The sequence below is a fragment of the Petaurus breviceps genome, unplaced genomic scaffold, assembly GCF_028583685.1.
Source record: "Petaurus breviceps papuanus isolate PSGF00001 unplaced genomic scaffold, PetGlider_PUasm1.0 110, whole genome shotgun sequence".
Taxonomy (NCBI): domain Eukaryota; kingdom Metazoa; phylum Chordata; class Mammalia; order Diprotodontia; family Petauridae; genus Petaurus; species Petaurus breviceps.
In genome coordinates, this window is record NW_027185597.1 from 254,656 (window position 1) to 281,210 (window position 26,555).

Here is a 26,555-nt window from a genome sequence, read left to right on the forward strand (position 1 = left end):
AATGGAAAAAGGAGAAAGAATGGAATAAAAATAATTTCAGCTCTCCCACTGTATTATAAAATAATAATCATCAAAAATATTTGGTAGTTGTTAAAATTTCAAATAAAAATTAGATCAGGAAATAGACTAAGTGACAAGACTTCATGGCTGTGGGCAGAGGACTCCATTTAGACAAGAATATCCTTTGTGATGGAGACCTTTGATGCCTTTAATGTTATCACTCTTGCTCAACTCATTGACACCTGCCATAGAGATCTTTACTCACAGGAATACTACTCACCTTACTGTAAGTGGAATTGTAGGTACTTCCCTGGAGACTTCAAGGCAGTTGATATATCCATAGGTATCAGTGAAGTATACACCAGCCACACTGGTAATATGATTACCAGGGAAGTCAGATAGAACCTAGTTCCGGCACCATTGACTTGCCCAATACCAAGCGTGACATCCAATGAGCAAGCCTCCACTATTCTTCAGAAACTGAGCCAACTTTTTGGTCATGGTAGCGTCACAGGCATTCATGAAGTATATCCCCTAGAGAATCTTTTATGCAATTTGTAATCTGCACTTTCAGACAAGGGGAACAGAGGATACAGACCAGACATTTTATAGATGAATGCACCCCAGTGGCAGCATCTGGGCAGGGATTGAGCCATCTCACAGCATTGTGGAAAAATTTGGTCATACTTGTGTACTGCAGGTAGCCCTCATGGGCCACAAAACCATGCAGTCCTTGCCATATTGGGAGGCAGCAATGAGAACCTGGCTTTTCCCATTTACCAGCACTGGGAAAGCAGCTTCACCAATGAGAAGAAGCAGTTCACAAGGAACTTCATTCGTGGAAAGGTGCCAGCAATGTACCCCATTCATTAGCACTTTAATGGCATCTGAGGGTGTCATCGTCATGGATAGAGAAGCAAATATTAGATTTGATGATGTAAGAAGTCCCTTAGGAGAATAGTATCATCGTAATGATCTCTGTTGGATACATAACATTAATTTCAGGATTAAACCAGTAAATAGTACAAATTATGTTTCAAATTCATATAAAGATTGAAGTTTATCCCTCTCTGGCACAGATGGAAAGACTGAAGCAAAGAAGCAACTCATTTGTGGTTATCAGAGAAGTCAGTGGCTGCTGCCTAGAATACCAAACTTTATCCCTGACCATTTGATTATATAACTACACTCAACTAGTCAAAATTTGTTCCTTCTGTAATCCTTCGCTAGTGCAGGACAGAGAATAGGAACAGAGACAGAGAAAGATAATGCTCAGAAAAGCCTCTATGCATAGAGGTTTAACTCCCTCAGAGTTTACTTAAGCCTCTTCTCCAGGCAGCTGGACCAGAGGTTGGAAGCTGCTTTGTAAGTCAGATGTAAGATCAGAATTGCAGGAGGAGGAAATAGAAATACCCAAACTATAATTTTCCCAGGATGTATTGCAGGTGTTCCTGTGTCTTGGCTTTACTTCCTACCTACCTATTGTCTCCTTAGTTCTTTATAATCTGGTTCCTGACCCTTCTGCTCTACAGAAACCAGGCTCTCCAAGGATATCATCCAAATTGCCCAACCTTTTCTAGGGTTTTATTTCCTTTAACCTCTGTAGCATCTGAAACTTTTGATAACTTGTTCTTATACATGTTTCCTTCTTTTCCTCTCTGACATTGTTTTTGGTCAGTCTTTTCAGTTGTGTTAGACTCTTTGTAACCACTTTTGGGGTTTTCTTAGCAAAGATACTCGAGTGGTTTGCCATGTCCTTTTGCAGCTCATTTTACAGATGAAGAAACTGAGGAGAACAGGGTTAAGTTATTTTTCCAGGTTCATACAACTAGTAAGTACCTGAGGCTGGATTTGAACTCAGAAAGATGAGTCTTCCTGATTCCAGGCCTGGCATACTATTCACTGCATCACTTAGCTGGACCTCCTGATATGACCTTCCTGGCTCTTCTACTTCATAGACTTTTTATTAGATTCATAGATTCTTGCAGTTGTAAGAGATCTTAGAGTCAATTATTCTAAACCCTTCCCCATTTTACAAGAAGGGAAACTGAGGATTATATAGTTTAATTTGCCAAGTCCTTCAAAAAGGTAGTGGCAGAACACAATGCATCTTTTAAGTTCTCACTCAGTTCTTTTTCTCTTATACCCCACTCCCTCTCCAGGAGTATCATTGATTTAGAATTGGAGGTCATTTAATTGAAACCTCTCATTTTTACAGAAAAGAGGCCAAACAACTTTCCTATTGTTACACAGCTATAAAACTGAGTGAGAATTTGAAACCAAGTCATTTCCTTCCAGATCAAATACCCATTCATCTAAATCATGCTGTAGATGAGTGTGGTCTAGTGAAAAGAATACCCTAGTAGTCAGTATGTTGCAGTTTAAACTTTGTCAAAAACTGCTAAGGTTTCATGATGTGTTGTGGTGGAACCATCTCAAAGAATTCAGAGTCAGACCACCTCTAATGCAAGTAGAGGCATTTATTGAGATTGATGCCTCTCATGAAGCAGACTAAGTTCCAAGAAGGACCAATAACTTCAGAGAAAGCAAGATAGATTTTTATAGGGTAAAGATGTGATTACATAACAGAAATTATGAATATTAAAAAAGCAGGAGAGCTTTGTTAAGGTAATAGGGAAGGAGTCCCAGCCTCAGTAAAACTGTGCAGTTACCCACAATGCATACAGAAAATCCCATTTGGGTCAATATATATGAATGATAATGATATTATAATAAGCTTCTCTATATCATACAGTTCTTTATTATTATGGTGCAGGTGCCTACTTAGGGAAAGACCCTCCTGTTGTCTGGGGGTCCACATCCTGCTCGGGCATCCTGGTGGTGCTGCTTTCTGATTGGCTGAGTATTACAGTCCTATCTGAGACTAGATGGAGGTAGTTGTGGTTGACTGCATGGACACACCTGCTGTTCTATGAGAAATATAAGTTCATGGACACGCCTGTTGTGCTAGTGAGCAGTGAGGCATATGTGAAGAAGTTAGGATATTGGGGTGGGGGGAGGTGAGTGGCTAGATAGAGGCAGTGGGCCTGCTGTTCGGTGGGGCCTATAAGTAGGTTAGAATATTGGCGCTGGGGGAAGCTTTATTAGGATTCCATCAAGTAGACGTGGATTTTCTTTATAGGTTTACCAATAACTAGTTGTATAACCTTGGGCACAGCATAAAGTCTATGATTTGGAGACTGTTCTGGAAAAACAGGAGGGCAGGGAGGCATCACAGTGAATAGAGTGCCAACCCAACTTAAAAATGACTGAACAACTCAAAAAACAGTGGGGCAGTGGGAGAAGAGTAGAGGAAATTTCAGAGTTGACAGATTGAGGAAGACATTTTGCTGATTCAGAGACAGAGAGAGACAGACAGAGAAGGAGGGAGAGAGGGAGAAAAGGAGAGAGGGAGGGTGAAAACAAGATCCATCTCTAGAATTCCTTTATTCCCTCTAATACTCCAAAATTCATATATACATGCAATTCATATTCCTTTCCATGTCATCTTTGACTCCTCACTCTCACCCTAAAGATTTTATACATTGCTAGGTCTTGTCATTTTTACCTTTGCAAAATCACTTACATCTGTTTCCATTTCTTCATTCAGTCATCACCCTACCTCAGGCCTTCATGACCCTTGCCCAGACTATTTAGTAGCTTGTAGTTTTCTAACTAATTTCTCTTCTTGAAGTTTTTCCCATTTTCATTTCAATGCCAAAGTGATTTTTTTTAAATCATAATCACCCCTTGTGACTATGTTCAAGAGAAAATGCCTGGCATTTATAGTTCTTTGTTACCTGGTCCTTTCCTACCTTTTCAATCTTCTTATATTTTATTTCCCTCCACAGACACTACAATCTAGTTACTCTATCCCTTGTACGTTACATGCCCATCTTTCACATCTTTGCCTCCACATTGGTTCTCCCCTGTACCTGAAATGCACTTCCTCCTCATCTCTACCTCTCAGTTCCACTGATTTCCTTCTTCATCTAAAATTTCTTTTTCTATGGGAGACTTTTCTCATTCCCCTGGCTTCTAATACCTTCCCTTCTAAGGTTACCTTTTATCTACTCTATAAATCTTTTATGTATCTAATAATTCGCCCATTTGTTGCCTCAATTTGAACTTGAGCTCTTTGAGAGCAGGGACCACAAATGCTTAACAAATGATTATACCCCCTAACATTCATATACACTTTATTTCATATACATCCACCCTAGATAGTGAGGAAGGGAGGACAGAACATCTTCTTATCCAGGAGAAAATCAGACAAGATAACTTACGATTTTCTCCTGTAAATTTCATCTACGGATCCAACAGCAAGTTGGCTGAGGAGAGGCAACCAGAGGATGAGCAAACAGCAAGTCTGAAGATTTATAAAACCGAAGTGGGGGTGTGGTCAAGAGCTTCCTCCTCTCTTCTTTGTTTTGGAGCTTGACTCAGGGTGAGTCTGGATTTGAGTAGGGCTTGTCTTGATATGAATAACTAGAAATATGAGCTGAGCTTCCTGGGGGTCTTTGCCTTGAGTTCCTTACTTCTCAGCCTATGTGATTAGAATTGAGCACAATCTTCTAAACAGATATTAAGGGAGGTAGCTTGATGCATTGCAAAGAACGCTGGATTCGAAAGGAAAAATAAGCTTGGATTAGGTATTTACTATTAGAAACTTTGAGCAAAGTCCTTAATCTACCTGGACCTCAGCTTTTCTCAACTCACCTACAGAAATCAAGGCTCAAATGTGTACAATGTAGTGTAACTTAAAACTTTGTGACATGTTTAATATATGCTATTCAATAAATTGAACAAATATTTATCAAGTTCTCATTATGGCTAAGGCACTTGCAAATGATGAGGTAAGGCAGACAGGAGCGCTCAAGACAGATGAAGCAAGCAGGCTGCAGGATGTGAGATATGAGATAAGATACAGGATGTGACCAATCAGACAAGTGATCAAAAAGGACCATGCATTGAAGCTCCCCACAATGGACTTACCTGTGTGCTTTCACAAAGCACTCCCTTACCGGATATTCCAAAAAAATTCTCCCCCTCCCTCTTTCCTGTTACCCTTTCTTATCTGTATGTATTCTGGAGCACTCCTCCTGGGCTCCTTTTCCTACTCTCCTTGCTTTGCTGTATAAAAAAAGCACCTCCAGCCATAACATTGAATTTAAACCAGACCTTTAACATGACCAATCACCTTTGCCTCCTACAGAAAGCAGGGCCCCACTGCCTCCCTTAATGGAGCAGGGCCTGCCACCTATACTCTGTCTCTCCCACATGGGAGCAGACCTGCTTGGTTGTGTCACCCCAATAAATGCCTTTCTTTAACATGAAGAACTGTCTGAGTGAATTTCTTTCAGACAATAGGACCACACATCTATCTATTCATCATTTCAGGTGGCATCCCAGCATTCTTGGGTTATACCTTGAACTCATCACAAAGACCTAAGAATTAAAAATTTTAATGAATATGTTAATTCCTGTTCGCAAAAAAATTACAACCCTCAAAGAAAAGGGGGTACCACATACACAACAATTAATACAAAATATTTTCGAAAAGAGTGGAAGAAATTGGAAATCTCAAGAAAAACCTATACAGAAATTGTTACCTAAACTATACTTTGAAGGAAATGAATGATCCTACAAGATAGAAGAAGGAAGGAGTACAATTTAACACTGGGATACCCCTTATTCAAAGGCAATCGATAGAATGTTGAGTAAGGAGGAAAGCTATTGTGAAAAATGATTTTTCTTAGTAATTATCTTAGAAACTCCGAGCTTCCCCCATTTTCCCCTTTCTTCCAAAGTTCAGTTTCCTCTTCAGAAAGACATTAGTATCTATCTAAAGAGTCTATTTCTGCTGATTGTTTGCCCAGGCAGGTCTGGGAAAATGTTAGTTCTTCCTTTTTGTTAAGACAAGTGATATGGAAATTGATGTCTCTCTCTCTCTCTCTTTTTTTTTTTTAAGAAATCAGGGTTAAGTAACTTGCTCAAGGTTACACAGCCAGTTATTTCTGGGTGTGGTGCTGAGTATCTGAGCCCAGGATTCGATCTCCAGGTCATCCCAACACTGGAGCCAATGCTCTTACTCACTGAGCCACCTGGCCACCCCTAATTGATGTCTCTTTGACCAAGATTAAGTGACCTAAGTCTTCTACCCCAAGACCCTCATTTTAATATAACCCACCTCCCAGTATGTTAACCAATCAGAGTTGATTGGCACCCCTTGGGAATGCCTGTTCTTCAAAGGACATTTAACTCTGTACCCCCAACTCCCAAATTGAGCCAGTTCTGGACTGGCTCCCTTAGGGGAGACCAATTCTGGACTGTAATTCCCATGCAATGCATGTCAGTCACTAGTTTAAGAGAAATTAAAAATATAGGCACAACCTAATTTCATTTGTCTCTTTCTTAGAACAAAATCTGCAAGGCTGACGTTAATGGTGCCATGACTCAGATAAGAGTAGACCTTGGAGACTGGACTCTTCCCTAACATTTCTGAGACTGGGCGCCCACAGGACTCTTTCCTCCTGAAGTCCTAATTCTAAAGGGAAAGTAAGTCTTATGTCCAAAATCCCTGCTCCTATCTCCTGGACTCCCTGTATTTGGTTACAGTCAACTTTTATCTTTTCTCTCCAAGTTGCCTCTGGAGGCAGGGACCTCAAGACAGGTCTCCTCTGAAAGGACATCCTTTATAATTTGATATGTCTCTTCATGATAAGTTCAAATACTAATTTAACTCTTGCTTAGGCCATGAAATAACTACAAATTCAGATCAAAACAGCAAAGTTTCTTCTGCTTTATAACCCATTACAGTAATTTAGAAATAAATTATCTTGCAAATGAAAATTTAGTAGGTCTTCTAAAAATTACACAAGAGAATTTCCCCTTCTTTAAAAACAGTTTAAAATTTATCCTGATGTTAAGAGGAATAATCTATAAACATTTATGGAAGAAAATTAGTTGGAAAATTGTAAAATGATAGATATCACTCTTTCCCACCTTATAGCAAAAATAAACCTTTAAAATTGGAATTGATTAAAACTAAGTTGGTGGAGTCAAGATGGTGGAGTAGTAGAGCTCTGCATGGCTCCAGCCCAATTCATGCAAAAGGGGATTCTGAACAAACTTTGGAGCTACAGAACCCACAAAATGACACAGAGAAGTTAACCTCCTGCTGAGGACAGCCCAGCAGGTTGGCAGGAATCGGCCAGTGTACTGGGAGCCAAGCCCAGGTCCGAGTGACCCAGAGGATTGAGCCCCAGGGCAGGCCTGACCAGCCAATGGCTGGAGGGACTCCAGATCACCAGCAGCTGTGGTGGTTTCCAGAATTATCAACACATAGATGCTAAGGACAAAATGAGAGGTCAGTGCAGGGCAGACTTTGGGAGCCAGTAGTTGGGAGTGCAACAGCTTTTGCCACTGAGATTCCTTGGCTCAGCCAGTGCCACATTACAGCTTCAGTTCCTGGCCGGCAGAGTGCAGGGGGGACCAAGTGACCAGTCTGAGGGGTAATTGCTATTGCTTTGACCTGTTAGGATCTGGATTGTGGTCTAGGGTGGAGGTCCTGGGCTGTGTGACCAGCTTGCCAGAGTGTGTGGAGGCCTCAGAGAGGGCATCCAACTAATATCTCTGGCCGCTGAGAAATCCCCAGCATTTAGGATGAAAGCTCCCCTGTCTGGTGGCAGAGTCCTACTGTGGCAAAAAGCCCAAAAGTCAAGTAATTGAGTGGCAACATGACCAGGCAAAGGAAACAAAGCAAACAGAAGATTCCAACATTAGACTCCTCTTTTAGGGACAAAAAGGATCGAAGCATGGAACAGGAGGAAGACAGTGAAGTCAGAACTCCTGTACCAAAAGCTTCAAAGGAAAATAAGAGCTGGATACAGGCCATAGAAGACCTCAAGAAGCAGATAAGAGAAGTAGAGGAAAAATTGGGAAGAGAAATGAGAACGATGCAAGAAAATTATGAAATGAGAGTCAACAGCCTCACTGAGGAAAATAACACCTTAAAAACAGACTAACTCAAATGGCAATAGAGGCACAAAAATGCAATGTGGAAAAGAATAAGAAAATTAAAAAGCCCAATTTGCCAGATGGAAAAAGAATCTCAAAAGCTCACTGAGGAGTGAGCTTTTTTTTTGCTCCAGTCTAATTCCTTCAGAATTTATGAGAAATCAAGATACTGTTAAACAACATGCTTGTTAAACAAACAAATGAAAGAATAGAAGGCAAAATGAAATATCTCATTGGGAAAACCACTGACCTGGAAAATAGATCCAGGAGAGATAATTTAAAAATTGTTGGACTACCTGAAAACCATGATCAAAGAAAGAACCTAGAAATCATCCTCCAAGAAATTCTCAAGGAAAACTGCCCTGATGTTTTAGAACCAGAGGGCAAAATAGAGGTTGAAAGAATCCACCGATCACCTCCTGAAAAAGATCCCAAAAGAAAACTCCTAGGAATATTGTAGCCAGGTCCCAAAATTCCCAGATCAAGGAGAGAATGTTACAAGCAGCCAGGAAGAAACAATTTGAATATTGCAGAAACACAATTAGGATAACATAGGATCTGGCAGTTTCTGCACTGAGGGATCAAAGGTCTTGGAATATGATGTTGCAGAGGGCAAAGGAACTTGGATTAAAGCCAAGAATCACCTACCCAGCAAAACTGAGTATCACGTTTCAGGGGAAAATGTGGTTACTCAGTGGAATAGAGGAATTTCAAGTATTCTTGATGAAAAAACCAGAGTTGAATAGAAAATTTGATATTCAGATACAAGAAGTAAGAGAAGCATGAGAAGGTAAACGGGGGAAAGAAATCATAAGGAACTTATCAAAGTTGAACTATTAACATTCCTACATGGAAAACCGATCATTGTAACTGATGAAAGTTTTCTCAGTATGAAAATAGAAATATATATATATATATATATGTATATATATATATATATGTCTACATTGGAGGATATATGGGCATATGAATACATATGTGAATGTGTGTATATATGTATACAGGTATACAAAGATAGAGGGCACAGGACCAATTTAATAGGAAGGGATGATATTTAAAAGGTGAAATTAAGAGGGGAGAGAGAAATATAATGAGGAAATGGAGAGAGACAGAATGGGGTAAACTATCTCATATAGATAAGGCAAGGGAAAATGGTTACAATGGAGGGGAAGAATAGGAAGGCAAAAGGGAATGGGTCAACCTTACTCTCATTGAATTTGGCTCAGGGAGGGAATGACATACACACTAAATAGGGTATATCACCCTACAAGAGAGTAGGGGGAAGGGGATGAGAAGGGGGATGATGGAAGGGAGGGCAGGCTGGTGGGGAGGGATGTTGGAAACACCCACTTTTGAAAAGGGATGGGATCAAAGTAGGGAATAGAACAAGTGGGAGGTGGGATAGGAGGGAGGGAAATATAGTCAGTCTTTTACAATATATCTACTATGTTAATGTTTTGCATTAGCTACACATGTACAACCTATACTGAACTGCTTATCTTCCCAGTAAGGGTGGGTGACAAGGGAGGAAGGGAATGAATCTGGAATTCAAAGTTTTAAAATCAAATGTTTAAATATATATAGTTATTATTATTATTATTAATACTATTTTACATGTAATTGGGAAATGTTCTATAGGCACTGGGTCATAGAGACCCACCATGCCCTACTGGAAAATTCGAAGGGGGTATGGGAAAAGATATGGGAGAGAGCAGATTGGAAGAGTGGATATCCTATGCACAGTGAGTAAAGCACCGGCCCCAGAATCAGAATGACCCGAGTTTGGTTCTGGCCTCAGACAGTTAACACCCACACAGAAAAAAAATTAGCCATGTAATTTTGGGCAAGTTACTTAACCCCAATTGCCCTCCAAAAGGCAAAAAAAATTGCTTTAACAACATTTCTACTTCACAATGTTCTCTCATATTTTACAATCTAAGAAAGTTTTAGAAATAAAATTTAGAAATGCAATAATAACACAAACAATACATTTCAGATGACAATTGCATTTTCAGATTATTATATATAGAAATTATTGATCTTATTACTTTTGGCATTTAAAAATCACTTCAAAGTTATCAGGTATGGAACAACTACATTAAACTAGAAATGTAATAATAATGTTTTATCTAACATATGCCAGTCCTTGTATTAAGCACTTTACAATCATTATATCATTTTTATCCCATAACAGCAACCATAACTATTTTTCCCTCAATTCTCCAGAACTTCTTTTAATCTGATCTGGGATGAAAGGGCTTAACAAGAATGCATGGGGCTTTTGAAGATCCCCATACTGAGATACACTCCTAACTCAGGGAAGGGAGTGGGGAATGCTGGATGTTAGTATTGTGTGGAAATTTTAACAGAGGATGAGTTTATAGAATTATCCCAAAAATCTCAGGTGTTTTCTCCTGCAATCCCAAAATGATTAATTTCCAGACTTCTTAATGATTAATTTCAAAACCTCCTGAACCTGCTAAGATATTTTTAGCTGTATCTAACTTTTCACTATAGCTCCAGGCTGGCCAGACCGGGAATCATAAAGAAAAGAGTTATAGGTTTGTTTGTTTGCTTTTCTAGCAACAGACCTTAGAAGTCTCTGGGTGGCTTCATTTTAAATCTTACTAGGTATTGTAATTTAAGGAGCTATTCTCAGGCCATTTTCCTGATCTTTGAGACAATATCAAGGCCAAGTTGTATTATAATCAAAGACCATACATTTCCTCCTCAAATCCTGTCCCACAAATTTGTCCCAATTGTTAAGAAGGCATCCGTAAAGAGAGTTGGGAGGGATGGAGGTCTCCTGTCCCATCACTGACTAAAGCATCAAGGCTTTAGCATCCTAAAGGGTCAGTATGACTAGGACTACATTCAGGCCAAGGTGTTCCCAGGTATATAGGAAGGCAAACTGCAGGACACTGTACGATGTGTGACATCCCCAAAACTGACACTGACCAGTCATTTCTAACAGTGGAGACCTCCTAGGAAGACCCCAGAGTCAGTGAGAGGACAATGGAGAGAAGGGAAGGGAAACAAGGAGGAAAGATTTACCATCCCTGGGCAGAGGCTGAATTCGAGGTATTCACCCAGAGAAACAGTACAGGGAAGGAAAGAGGAGGCTCTTGGGGCATCTCTCTGTTTTCCCTTCCCAGGTTTCAGCACCAAGAAATGCAGTGGGAGAGTGAGTTTGAAGGATAAAAATTGCTGAAGAGCTGGACTAGCTTCTCAATAGGTGAAGCTTTATGGTCATAAGAGCAAACAGAACCAATCAGTGTCAGGAGACTGGTTGGTTGGGTGGAAATGGGGACTTGCTCCAGTATAAGCAGATTAAGGTCACCTGATTGGTAATTAAATGGTCTTGTTTCAAGTTCTAAAAATGCATGATGTTTATGGTATTATATTTCAAAATTTCCTTACATTATGTAATCTGGTGACAATTGTATCACCTATGTTGTTAGAAAAGCAATTTCTCTTATAATATAGATTTTAGATTAAAAATTGTACTGTCAGAAAGAAAAAAAATGAATGGGTTAGGAAGTGTTAGGTCATTCTATCTGACTATTTATTGTAATATCCTGAAGTAACAGAACTTAAGAAATCATAGACTTCCAAGCTTTGTCAATATTTAAAAGGGAAGTTTCAGCTAAAATTATTTGGCTCTCACTTATAAAAATTAAGACAGTTAACTAAGCTATTTTGGAGTTATTAGTTAAATCAAATAATTACAAAGATATTTTTGTTAAAGGAAAATTGGTAATCAGGAAAAGAAAAGACGTAAAATCTCCATTGTAATTCTTATCAACCCTGTGCAAGAGGTGTTGTTATTGTTGTTGTTGTCATTGTTGTTGAATTCTTACCAAGTAAATGGGAATCCTTGCTCAAAATAGGGGTGTTATTTTATCGAAGGACATATTTGTGTTTGTATGTGTTCATTAATTTGGAGGTTTGTAAACTACCACCATATTCACGAGATTCTAGAATATAATTTGTTTTCTTAATTACTAGTGATACATTTAAAAACAAAGGGAAGAAAAGATATTGGGTAAAACTTTTAAGGACCTGGTAAACTTGTTATTATGATAAGACTAGTTTAATTGGATATGCTTATAAAAACGTAATCTCCTCCTCAATACAAATTCCTTTTTGACTAGACAATTTAGATAACTAGGAATTTTGTGGTTATTTGGAATTTAGTTTGTTATAGTAACATCAGGATCATTTGGAAACTTTTAAAAAAGGGAAATACTTTTACAAAGAAATGTTTTGCAAAATATTTTGTGTGATTTTTAGAAGGTCTACTGAATTTCTTTTTTTTTTTCAAATGCTTTATTAACTTCAGGTTTACATCATTTATTTCTGCCAGATTTGGAGTTACAATTTTTTTCTGCATTTTTCCCCTACCCACTGCCCCAAAATAGCAGTCCCACAGGATATCCATTTCTCCAATCTGCTCTCTCCCATATCTTCTCCCATACCCCCTTTGACTTCTGCAGTAGGGCAGGGTGGATCTTTATGCCCCAATGCCTGTATATCTTATTTCCCAATTACATGTAAAGTAGTATTAATAATATTATGTGTATATATTTAAACATTTGATTTTAAAACTTTGAATTCTAGATTCATTCCCTTCCTCCCTTGTCACCCACCCTTACTGGGAAGATAAGCAGTTCAGTATAAGTTGTACATGTGTAGCTAATGCAAAACATTAACATAATAGATATATTGTAAAAGACTGACTATATTTCCCTCCATCCTATCCCACCTCCCACTTGTTCTAATCTCTACTTTGATCCCATCCCTTTTCAAATGTGGGTGCTTCCAACTTCCCTCCCCCCCAGCCTGCCCTCCCTTCCATCACCCCCCTCTCATCCTCTTCCCTTCTACTCTCTTGTAGGGTGAGATACGCTATTTAGTGTGTATGTCATTCCCTCCCTGAGCCAAATTCAATGAGAATAAGGTTTTGCCTTTTTGCCTTCCTGTTCTTCCCCTACATTGTAACCATTTTCCCTTGCCTTTTATTTATGAGAGAGTTTACCCCATTCTGTCTCTCCCCATCTCCTATCATTATATTCCTCTCTCACCTCTTACTTTCTCCTTTTAGGTATTATCCCTTCCTATTAAATTGGTCCTGTGACCACTATCTATGTATACCTGTAAACATATATACACATTCATGTATGTATTCATACACCCTCTTAAATAGACATATATATATATATATATATATATATATTCCTATTCCTTTCAACTATTTTCATACTGAGAAAAGTTTCATAAGTTACAATTATTGTTTTTCTATGTAAGAATGTAAATAGTTCAATTTTGATAAGTTCCTTATGATTTCTTTTTCCTGTTTACCTTCTGATGCTTCTCTTGCTTCTCATATCTGAATGTCAAATTTTCTATTCAACTCTGGTTTTTTCATCAAGAATACTTGAAAGTCCTCTATTCCACTGAATGACCATATTTTCCCCTGAAACATGATACTCAGTTTTGCTGGGTAGGTGATTCTTGGTTTTAATCCCAGCTCCTTTGCCCTCTGCAATATCATATTCCAAGCCCTTCGACCCCTCAGTGTAGAAGCTGCCAGATCCTATGTTATCCTGATTGTGTTTCCACAGTATTCAAATTGTTCTTCCTAGCTGCTTGTAATATTCTCTCCTTGATCTAGGAATTTCGGGACCTGACTACAATATTCCTAGGAGTTTTCTTTTGGGATCTTTTTCAGGAGGTGATCGGTAGATTCTTTCAATCTCTATTTTGCCCTCTGGTTCTAAAACATCAAGTCAGTTTTCCTTGAGAATTTCTTGGAGGATGATTTCTAGGTTCTTTCTTTGATCATGGCTTTCAGGTAGTCCAATAATTTTTTAATTATCTCTCCTGGATCCATTTTCCAGGTCAATGGTTTTCCCAATGAGATATTTCACATTGCCTTCTATTCTTTCGTTTGTTTGGATCTGTTTAACAGCATCTTGATTTCTCATAAAGTCATTAGCTTCCATTTGCTCCAATCTGATTCTGAGGGAGTAATTCTCCTCAGTGAGCTTTTGAGATTCTTTTTCCATCTGGCAAATTCAGCTTTTTAAGGCATTCTTCTCCTCATTGCCTTTTTGAGCCTCTTTTGCCATTTGAGCTAGTTTACTTTTTAAGGTGTGTTTTCCTCAGTGAGGCTGTTGACTCTCATTTCATAATTTTCTTGCATCATTCTCATTTCTCTTCCCAATTTTTCCTCCACTTCTCTTATTTGCTTCTTAAGGTCCTCTATGGCCTATAACCAGCTCATATTTTTCTTGGAAGCTTTTGGTGCAGGAGTTCTGACTTCACTGTCTTCCTCCTGTTCCATGCTTTGATCCTTTTTGCCCCCAAAATAGGAGTTTAAAGTTGGGATATTCTGTTTATTTTGCTTCTTTTGCCTGCTCATGTCACCACTCAGTCACTTGACTTTTGGGCTTTTCGCCACAATAGGACTCTGCCACCAGACCAGGGAGTTTCATCCCAAACACTGGGGTTTCCTCAATGGCTGGAGGTATTAGTTGGGTGCCCTCTCTGAGGCCTCCACACACTCTGGCAAGCTGGTCACACAGCCCAGGACCTCCACCCTAGACTGCAATCCAGATCCAAGCAGGTTAAAGCAAGAGTGATTGCCCCTCAGACTGGTCGCTTGGTCCCCCTACAGTCTGCAGGCCACTAGCTGAAGCTTCCATGTGAGCATAGCTGCACACCCGGCTCCTCAGCGGCTTCTCACCCTGGGGAGCAAAAGCCGACGCACTTCCAACTACCAGATCCCAAAGTCCACACTGCACTTACCTCTCACTTTGTCCTTAGTATCTATGTGTTGATAATTCTGAAAATCACCACAGGTGCTGGTGATCTGGAATCCCTCCAACCTGTGGTTGGTCAGGCCCACTCTGGGGCTAAAACCTTGGCTTGAGTGGGGCTTGTCTCAGCTCCCAGAGTGCTGTGCTGGCTGATTCCTGCTGGCCTGCTGAGCTGTCCTCAGTGGGAGGTTAGCTTCTCTGTGTAATTTTGTGGGTTCTGTAGCTCCAAAGTTTGTTCACAGTCCCCTTTTACATGAATTGGAGGTGGTGGGAGCTGGAGCCCAGCAGACATCCTCTTTCGACTCTGTCATCTTGACTCCACCAGCAGGTCTACTGAGTTTTCATTTGCAAGCTAATTTGTTGCAACAATAATTGAATAATAATTATGTCCAAACTTACTGTGAATTTTCAAGTTTAATTCCTAGGTTTGTTGTGTCCTTGAACTGGCCTTAAATGGGTACTTTCAAGGAAACAGAGTCAGAGTCCACAGCTCAATGGAAGCAGCCTCAGAGTCTAAGGCATCTTATAGTAAAGCATCTAATTTACTGTAATGAATTGTAAGTGGGAAAAATCTTGCTGTTTTGATCTGAATTCATTCCATGGTCTAAGCAAGAATTAAACTTAGTGTTTGAACTTATGTGTATAAGATTCAATTCCTGAAGTATTCTTGTTCTTTCAGATTGAGTATGGTTAGAGAAGGGTAAATAAACTTAAGAAATAGAGAGGCAAATCTATTAAGAGTAGTCACTTATGAACTATTTTGTGTTGTTGTAATGGGAAATTTGATTTTACTTATGTTTGTTTTTTAATTAGGAAACAGAACATGCGAAAGAATGTATGCAAACTACTTAAGACTCACCTTAAAGATGATTTCATTGTTTAAAGGGATTCTGAGAGGAGTAATACTTTTCTGTGATGAATCTCTTACTGTCACCAATGTGAGATTATGGTCACATACTTGAAACTCTGATTATTGGAACTTGCTATTGGAAGGGATGCTTGAACTTTTTTTCCACAGAAATCATATAATAAATGACTTGTGAAACCTGTGATGGTTACTTCAGGGAAAAAACTGGTTGTAAATGTAGTAGAGGATGTAACTGAAGGAAATCACCATTAGGATGTTGTTCCTACATATTGCTCAATGGGGTATAAGAGCTTATGTGGAAATTAGACAATTGGAAATCCCTCCCCTTCCACATACAATAGGGAGGTCTTGCTTGAGACTGGGCCTAGCCCTGTTAAAACTGATTGTAGCTGGTCTTGCAGTCTAACATGTCCATTTACACTAACAAGCTATGAGTAGCTTTTGCCAAATAAAGTAAAAAGAAAATGGGTGAGGGGTGCTGAAACGTGGAATGGAAGATGTAAGCAGGGGTGGAGACTCATGTGTGAGTGGCTTCGGCTCTCCCGATAGGCTGTAAACTCTGTAGTACCCAACCAATGGGGAAACAGGGAAGGGATTTGCATTCAGGACAAGAAAATAAAAGATTATGTTTTTTGCACCACAAGTGTGCCTGCCAGGTCACCCATTCTCTTGCAAAAAAGCGTTAAATGAAAATATTTTCCTGAATTCACTAAGGGTCATGTGAAGTTCTGGGTAAGGTACTTATTTCTTCTACTATTCAAGACCTTCTGGGATGTTAACTGTCATTCTGAATCTGAGTCCAGGTATGATTATCAAGGAATGCTGTTGGAAAAAAAAAAGCAAAAAAATAAAAATCTATAGGAGGGGCAACTAGGTGACACAGTGAATAGAGCACCAGCCCTGGAGTCAGGAGAGCCTGAGTTCAAATCTGGTCTCAGACACACAAAAACCTAGCCACATGACCTTGGGCAAGTCACTTAGCCCCAATTGCCCCTCCAAAAAGCAAAAAAAAAGGAATACTATTGAGCCAATGATTCATGATGCCAGCAATCCTGTCGGGTTGCTGAACTTCATCTATGAATTACAAAGTGTGTTCTTATGGAACAAGTTGGGAGAACAACTATTACACATGAGCTGAGGTAAGAGTCTCCTGACTCAATTTCATCAGTATGACACATGACTAACTTTAAGCCTGGCTCAATGCAATTGGTCATCTACATACCTTTTGCCTGGAATTGACATGAAATTAGGAAAACATTGTTCCCTTACCATAGCTATGTAGCTATTCTTTCATAGCATAACTCTGTAATCAAAAAGTTTTTTAAACAATATTAAATCTGTTAAATAACAAATTGATACTGGAACATCTGAGTTACTATAGTAAGATGGAAGTATAAGATTGAACTATTTGGACTAGACTTTTAGCCCAAACAGCTAACTGATTAAGTATTTAGCCTTGATATCTGTTACTGGTTGTATATTCCTATATAAGTTAGCATCCTTTAATTCCTCATAATGGTATAGGGATAATTAGGTCAAAGACTTGTGAAGCCAGGATATGATTCCATTATTTGGCACAATTAGTTAATTTTAGAAGAATGGCTTGTGGTCTATCTTGTAAATGCCTTAAAAGAAGCATCCATTTCAATATGGTCCATCATGCCAGACTAACTTCATTTCTCTGTTGTCAGGGTAAATAACATGGTAGAACAAGCAAGCATTATAGATATAAATTTCAGCAAAGTATTTCATAAAGTCACTTATTCTATCCTTGTTGACAAGATGGAGAGATGTGGGCTAGATGGTAGTGTGGTAGGATAGATTTGGAAGTGGTAAAATGATGGGATCAAAGAGCATTTTGAGGGGGGTCTCTGGTAAAGTGCTACCAGGATTTATTCTTTGCTCTTCTACATTTGTATCAGTGTTAAAGAAAAGCATGGAACCTAAAACAAGGAGGATGAAGTAGATGATATAGTCTTGTTATATTGTACTGATGAGCAGATTACTTTCAAAGTACTGTGCTCAGTTATGCACATCACATTACATGATGCTGAGATTCAAGTATTTTGAATTGAATTTCAATTGAAATATTTTGAAGGTCTGTCATATGGAAGACTTTTTTTTCTTGTTTTCTCTTTTTTTCCCCTGATTTTTAATATCTAATGCCATTGGGTGTTTGTCCCCCAACATTCAGAAAAGGAACAATTCAAGAGACATCTAATTAACATGAAATTCATAGAAAAAATATTTTTTTTTGCCTTTTCTTGCACATTTAGAGAGCAATGAGAAAACCAGGTGGGTATTAGTAGAGTCTTTGTAAATATGATTCATGAAAGATAAAGTTAACAGCACCTTGGTCAGAGTGTTGACGGCCTTGAATGTCATGCCAAGGAAATCAGTTTTTGTCTTATTGTCTGTGGTGAGCCAGTGAATGTTTCTAAGTATAAAAGAGAGGATTTCCTTCCTTGTAGTGTTTCTGATGCTTACCAGCATGGTCTTTCCTTTCCTCCAACAATCTTAGCCTCCCTCTCCCACTATGGAACTCTCCCCACTGCATGTATGGATCACTACTTACTCCAAAGAACTCAATGAAGTAGGGAAGTTGAATCTCAGTCTTCCTCTCTGAACTTTAAATTCTGTTGAAGATGTGTTCTAATGATGAGTCTGAGAAAGTGGTGTTCTCAAGTTCTGAGAATCAGTCGGAGAAGTGTTCCTGTCACCATCAGTAGCACTTCAGGGTTTTTTTCAAGCAGACCTCTTGCTTAATCTCTTACATATTCCTTGATGTCTATCTGGATAACTCTGTACAACCTCTTCCTGACTCAGATTCACTTTTTAAACATTGCTAATACATTTTTATTTCACTAAATATTTCCCAATTATATATAAAAAATTTTAACAATAATTTTTTTAAAAATTTTGAGTTCCAAACTTTCTCCCTCCTTCCCCCCCCCTCCACATCTTGAGAAGGCAAGAAATATGGTGTTGATTACACATTTGAGGTAATACAAAACATATTTCTATTTTATCCATGTTGTCAAAGAAAACACAGAAACCCAAGAAAAATTTAAAAAGTAACAAAAAGTGTGCTTCAGTATGCACTCAGAGATCATCAGTTCTCTCTCCAGAGTTGGATAGCAGTTTTCATCATGTTCCTTCGGAATTGTCTTGGATCACTGTCTTGATCAGAATAGCTAAGCATTACACAATTGGTCTGTTTTATAATATTTCTTTTTATTTTATAAGATTACATAATATTATTTTATATTATCTATATATCATTACATAATAAATTAACAATATTAACATATATTATTTATACATTTTATAATATTATATAATATAATATGTACAATGTTCTCTTGGTTCTTCTCAATTCACTTTTTTTCAGTTCATAAAAATTTTCCCAGATGTTTTGAAACCATGCTGCTCATCATTTCTTATAGGACAATACTGTTCCTACAAAATCATATACCATAACTTGTCCAGCTGATCCCCAACAGATGTGCATTCCCTTGATTCCCAGTTCTTTGCCATCACAAAAAAGCAGCCAGAAATATTTTTTTACATACAGGTTCTTTTCCATTTTCTTTGATCTCTTTGGGATACAAACGTGGTAGTGGTATTGCTGGGTCAAAGAGTACGTACACTTTTATAGCCCTTTGGGTACAGTTTCAAATTGTTCCCTACAAGTGTTGGACCAGTTCACAACTCCACCAACAGTATATTGGTACCCCAATTTTTCCACATCTCCTGTATCATTCATTTCTCATGTTCTTTATCTCTCATGTTAACTGATCTAACACGTATGAGGCAGTATCTCAGATTTGTTTTAATTCGCATTTCTCTGATCAATAGTGACTGAGAGCATTTTTCATGTGACTATTGATACCTTTGATTTCTTCTTCTGAAAATTGACTATTCACTTCCTTTGACCATTTATCACTTGAAGAATGGCTTGTATTTTTGTAAATTTGGCTCAGTTCCCTATATATTTGAGAAATGAGCCTTTTATTAAAGAAACCTATTGTAAAATTGCTTCCTAGTTTCATGTTTTCCTTCCTATTTTGACTGCATTAGTTTTGTTTGTACAAAAACTTTTCATGAAATCAGAATTATCTGTTTTATTACCCATAATCCTCTCTATTCATTATTTGGTCATAACCTTTTCTATCATCCATAGATGAGATCTATTTTTGTCTCATTTTGTATGACAGAGGTTTTTAAAAATGTGTGTGTGTGTGTGTGTGTGTGTGTGTGTGTGTGATGTCTTAGGTGGTCTGGACAAGCCAATGGAGTTCTTCATAATTGAAGGAAATGCTAAATTTCAGTTAGAATTTAGTCAGTCAAAAAACGTTTAATAAGTACCTATCATGTGCCTGGCACCCTGCTAAGTACTGGGGATACAAAGAAAGTCAAAAGGCAATCTATGCCCTCAAAGGAGTTTATCATATAATGAAGAAGGCAATATACAAGTAACTTTTTTAAAGCTACATATAGGATAAATACAAAATAATCAACAAGGGGGAAATATTAGAATTAATAATGCTTCCTCATTCTCTGTGCATACATGTGGTCCAAACCACCATTTTCTTCCAGATTCTCTGGACATGGAGAAGTAAGTTCCCATATCCCTAGTTCTCCAAATATTTCCACTTATTTCAGGCTGAATTGCATTGCAGGTAATTCACTCAAATGGCAGTATTTTACTAGTCATAACTCCCAGAAGTGCCTAATATTTCCTATCTTCTCCTTCCAGCTACTTATCCACTGAACCACTTGAAAATTATTTTTCTTTCTTCTTGTAGTGTTTTTTGCTATTAGAGTGTTTTCACTGTAGTCATGTCCCAAACCTCTAATGTTCTCTAATCCAGTGTTTTCCAAACCAAACTGTACTGTCAATTGATCATACATCTAAATTCTCTCTTATTAGTTTCTAACCTTCTATAAGATCAGCATAGAAGGGATGGGGAGGAGTGGGTGTGGGTAAGAGAAGCAGGATATAGGAAGTTCTTTTAGTAGCAGAGGTTTTTGAGACCATTAAAATTTTATCCATAGGAGAATTGGTATTGGGAAAACACTGGTCTATTTATTCACTTACCCTTCAGTCTAAATCACTCCCTAAACATTAAGTATATGCCTGGTCTTATAGAAGTTTAGAATTAGTACATAAGAGAGAATTTGGATGTCTAGTCAACTGACAATAAAGTTTGGGTTGGAAAACATTGGATTAGACAATATTAGAGGCTTAGGACACATGACTCTATGGTGAAAGGACTTTGAGAGGAAAAAAACACAAGAAGAAAAACAAATAATTTCCAAGTGGTTCAGTGGATAAGTAGCTGGAAAGAGAAGATAGGAGATATTAGTCATTTCTAGGAGTTATTATTAGTAAAAATTCTGTTATTGAGAAGTCAATGATCTATCTGCAGTGCAGTTCAACCTGAAATAAATGGAAAGATTTGGAGAACTAGGCATATGGGAACTTATTTCTCCATGTCCAGTGAATCTGCAAGGAAACTTTGGTTTGGACCAAATGTAGACATGGAGAAAGAGGAAACATTATTCATTCTAATATTTCCTTCTGTTGATAATTTTGTATTTGTCCTGAATGTAGCTTTTTTTTGAAAAAAAAAAAACACAGTTACTTACGTATTGTCTTCCCCATTATATGATGAACTCCTTTGAGGGCATGGACTGTCTTTTGACTTTCTTTGTATCCCCAGTACTTAGCACAATGCCAGGCACATAATAGTTACTTGTTAAATGTTTCTTGACTGACAAACTCTGAGTGAAATTTGGCATTTACTTTGATTATGAAGAACTCCATAGGTTTGCCCAGACTGCCTAAGGAGTCCAGCAAACACACACACACACATACAGAGAGACAGAAAGAGAGAGTTTTAAGAACTCCTGCCATACATAGTCAAACAAAAATAGATCTAATCTTTGGATAAGGGGAAAAGGTTATGAACAAATAAGAAATAGAGAGGATCACAGGAAGTGGGTATGGATAATTCTAATTTCATGAAGCTAAAAAGGATTTGTACAAATAGAACTAATGCAGCCAAGATTAGAAGAAAGCAGGAAACTGGTGAACAGGGGAGTTTTTACACCAGGTTTCTCTGATAAAAAGTTTATTTCTTAAATATATAGGGAACTGAGCCAAATTTATAAAAATACAAGCCATTCCCCAGTTGATAAATGGTCAAAGGATGTGAACAACAAACTTTCTGAAAAAGAAATCAAAGCTATCAATGGTCATGGGAAAAAATTCTCAATCATTATTGATTAGAGAAATGCAAATTAAAAAAAATCTGAGATACTACCTCAAACCTATCAGATTGGCTAACATGACAGAAAAGAAAAATGAGAAATGATACAGGAGATGTGGAAAAATTGGGATACCAATATACTGTAGGTGGTGTTGTGAACTGGCCCAACACTTCTGAATTGCAATTTGCAACTATACACAAAGGGCTATACAATTATACGTACCCTTTGACCCAGCAATACCACTACCAGGTTTGTTTCCCAAAGAGATCAGAGAAAAGGGAAAAGAACCTGTATGTACAAAAATATTCCTGGAAGCTTTTTTTTTGTGGTGGCAAAGAATTGGGAATTGAGAGGATACACATCTATTGGGGATTAGCTGAACAAGTTGTGGTATATGAGTTGTTTGGGGTTTTGTTTTGTTTTTTTGGGGGGGATAGTATTATCCTATAAGAAATGATGAGCTGGATGGTTTCAAAATATCTGGGAAAATTTTTATGAACTGAAACAAAGTGAAGTAAGCAGAACCAAGAGAACATTATACATAGTAACAACAATATTATAAGATTGATCAACTGTGAAAGTCTGAGCTATTCTGATCAAGACAGTTACAAAGGAACCCTAATGAAAAATGCTGTCTAACTCCAGAGGGAGAATTGATGAACTCTGAGTGCAGATTGAAGTGTGCTTTTTTTACTTTCTTTATTTTTCTTGGGTTTGTGTGTTTTCTTTGGCAACATGCATAAAATAGAAATATGTTTTGTATGACCTCAAATTTATAAGCAATACCATATTCCCTGCCTTCTTGAAGTCTTGGGGGGGGAGGGGTGTGGAGAGAAAGAGAACTTGGAGCTCAAATTTTTTTTTAAAGTGAATGTTAAAAATTTTATATATAATTTGGAATTACTTAGAGGAATAAATAAAACATGTGTGAGTTTTTTTAAAAGTGGACCCAAGTCAGGAAGACACTGTATAGTTATCCAGATAGACATTAAGGAATATGTAAGAGATTAGACAAAATGTCTACTTAAATAAGCACTGAAGAGTTAAGTAACACTTCCCTGTTCTACCACGTTATTAACCCTGACAAAAGAGCAATGAAGTGGCATGACCTGTTCTTGATGGAACTATGTTGGCTTTAATTATCATTGTTTCTCCTTCTAGATGTTTATAAACCATCAATTTGATGTCATATTCTAAAATTTTGTCAGGTACCCAAAACTCAGCAGCCCATAGTTTTTGTAATCCTATGCCCTGTCTCAACTTTCTATGACAGAAGAACATTTTGACTTCTCCAGTTATATGGCACATCTACCCTTCTGTCTTTCAAAGATTCCCAATAACTACTAAGCAATCACATATGCTCATTTATTTTCTTTTCAGAGGTAGAATTTCCATGGTTCTGCTCATTTTGACTTGTTGAGAGCAGTTAGATACTCTTACCATCTCCTCACTTATCTTTGATACTAACTCTTTGTTAACGGTTTTAGTTTGATACTCCCTAGTCTGAAGAGAATTTTGCTCAGTATAAAAAATAGAAGCAAAATTAAGGATTGGGTAGGTCTTCCTTTGGCTTACCATCTCTTATCTATCCTCTCACAGCCAAATACCTAGAAAAATGTATATGCACTCCTTTATCCCATTTCCTCCCCTTTTATTCAACCGTGTGCAAATTACTTCTAAATTTATCAGCAGAAGTAATTCTCTGAAAAGTTACCCAAGATCTCTTCAAAATTGGATGGTCGTTTTTAACCCTTTACCTTTCTTAACTTCTCTGAAACTCTGACCTCCTGGATGCTCTCTCCCATATATGTATATATTGTCTTCCCCTACCTGAGACAGTAAACTCAATGAAGGTTGGGATTGTTTCACTTATATCTCTAAATCAGAAGGGTCTTTGACAATGCCTGGCACATAGTAGCTGAATTTTTCATTAACTGATTAATTGTAATATTTTCACTCATTCATTCATCCATTTGTTCACAGGTGTCAGAATGTTACTCAATTGGAATTGAGAGCTTAAGAAGTTCCAATTGCCTGTAAGATAAAAATACAAACTCTTCATTTTGACATTTATAACCCTTTCCAGTCTTTCTTCATCCTCCTTTTCCAGACTTATTGCATATTCTGCTTCTTCCTCATATATTTCTTCTAGTCAGAGCGGCCTGGCTGCTATTTTGTCTACCACCTCTGTGCTTTTGAACACATCTAGGAACCTCCTCTCTCATCAAAACCTCAGAGAAATCAAGTTTCTACAAGACACTTCAAAAATAAACTTCTTCCAGAAGCCTTCTCCCTGCCCCCTCCTATCCTGGCTATTACAAGACCTGGTATATATATAGCAACTCAAAAATTTCAGCTTAAAAGAGTATCATTTATGTGTGTATGTATCTTGTATTTGTTTAGCTGTGCTGGATTGTTTCCCATGAATAGAATATAATTTCTTTGAGGGCAGAAGCTGCCTTATTCGCTCTATCCCTAATACCTAACTTAAGGGTGACTGTATATAGGAGTTATGCATAAATTCTTGCTATAGTGAATTAAATTAAAATGATTAAAATAAAAAGTCCTCCATATCCACTTAAACCATACAAAATGAGACTGTCATGTACCTTTTTAGTCTTCTTTCACATTATTAGCCTTCTTGCAGATTCTGTCCCAGTCATATCACCCTACTGACTATCCTCCATGCTCAACATTCTAGTTATTCCCTTTGATAAGATGTATCCAAGTATTAAATTGTATTCCTTCCATCCTCTATCTGCCAAAAACCCTCATTTCCTTCAAAGCACAATTCAGGACCTAACTAATACATAGATTTTCCTTGAGACTTCCAATTGCTTCCACTCTTTTTGAAAATACTCTGTATTAACTTGTTTCTATGAGGCAGCCCCCCTTTGCCTAGAGGATTATAAATTCTTTAAGAACAGAAATTATAACATTTATTATTCTTTTCAATCCTTAGATCCTTGTATAGTGGCTTAGCCATAATAACAACTTGATAAATATTTGTTAGATTTGTTGAATAGTGTATATAAAACATTTTGCAAAGCATTATATTGTGCACATGTGAGCCATGATGACTTTTGTAGGTGAGATGAGAAAAACTGAGACCCAGATAGATTCTGGACTAGCTCAAAGTTTCTAATACTAAATACCAGATTTGAGCATCTAACCTAAGTTTATTTTTTCCCTCCAAATCCAGGGTGCCTTTGCAATGTATCAAGCTACCTCCCTTAATAAATTTTTAGAAGATGGTGCTCAATCCCAATTACAAAGACTGAGAAATAAGGAATTTAAGCCAAAGACCCCAAGGAAGCTCAACTCATATTTCTAGTTATTCATCTCAAGACAAGCCCCACCCAAATCTAGACTTATCCTGAGTCAAGCCTCAAAACAAAGAAAAGAGGAGGAAGCTCTTGGCCACACCCCCCACTTCAGCTTTATAAATCTTCAGACTTGCTGCTTGTGCATCCTTATGGTTGCCTCTCCTCATCCAGATCGCTCTCGGATCCCTAGACTGAATTTCCAGGACAGAACCGTGAGTTATCTTGTCTGATTTTCTATTGAATGGGCGGACATTCTATCTTCCCTGGCTCACTAAAGAAACTATTCTGCTCATTCTAGGTTGGGTATATATGAAAAAAGGTGCATATAAGTGTTAGGGGATGAAATCATTTCTTAAGCATTATGTGCCAGGCACTGTGCTAAGTGATAGTAATTGAAAAAGACAAAAATATGATCCCTGCCCTCAAGGAGCTCAAATACTAATGAAAAAGATAATAGGTAAATGGGTAGATACATAAAAAAATGTATATAGTGTAGATAAAAGGCAACCTTAGAAGGGAAGACACTAGAAGCAAAGAGAAGGGAAAAGTCTCCCACAGAAAGAAGAATTTTACCTGAAGAAGGAAGCCAGTGGAACTAAGAGGTAGAGATGAGGAAGGAGATCATTTCAGGTACAGGGGAGAACCATTGTGGAGGCAAAGACTTGAAAAATGGGTGTGTAATGTACAAGGGGCAGGGTAACAAGATTGTAGTGTCAATGGAGGGGAGTAAAATGTGAGACTGAAAAAGTAGGAATGGGCCAGGTAATGCAGAGCTTTAAATGCCGGGCAAAGTTGATATTTTCTCTTGGATGTAGTAGGGAGGTACTGGAGTTTATTGAATGGGAGTGGGGGAAGACAGTGAATATAACTTAGGAAAATACTTTTGGCATTGGATTGGAATTGGGAAAGACTTGAAGTAGAGAAACCAATTAGAAAGTTACTGCAATAGTCTAGTCAAGAGATCAGGCAGGCTTGAAGTAGTGTGATGACTAAGTGGAGAAATAGAGAAATTGATGTTTCAAAGGTAAAAATGACAAGACCTAGCAATGTATAAGATCTTTAGGGTAAGAATAAGGGATCAAAGATGATACAGAAGGGAATATGAATTGTGTGTGTGCATGTGTATGTATATACATATATATATACATGAATTTTGCGGTATTCAAAGGGAATAAAGGAATTCTAGAGATGGATCTTGAGTGGGCCCTCTCTTCTCTCTCTCTCTCTCTCTCTCTCTCTCTCTCT

General features: G+C 37.9%; 2 protein-coding genes across 3 annotated transcripts in view; one reads left to right on the top strand and one right to left on the bottom strand.

The window, feature by feature from the left end:
* LOC138156652 (olfactory receptor-like protein OLF3) overlaps positions 1-26,555 on the bottom strand; it is a 90,697-nt gene that overhangs the window by 53,819 nt on the left and 10,323 nt on the right. The gene's annotated exons all lie outside the window — the stretch shown is intronic.
* The window catches only part of LOC138156637 (TRPM8 channel-associated factor 2-like), an 8,129-nt gene continuing 6,989 nt past the window's right edge, over positions 25,416-26,555 (top strand). The window contains exon 1 of the mRNA XM_069082071.1: positions 25,416-25,522. The gene's annotated coding sequence lies outside the window, so the exon portion shown is untranslated. The remainder of the gene's footprint in view (positions 25,523-26,555) is intronic.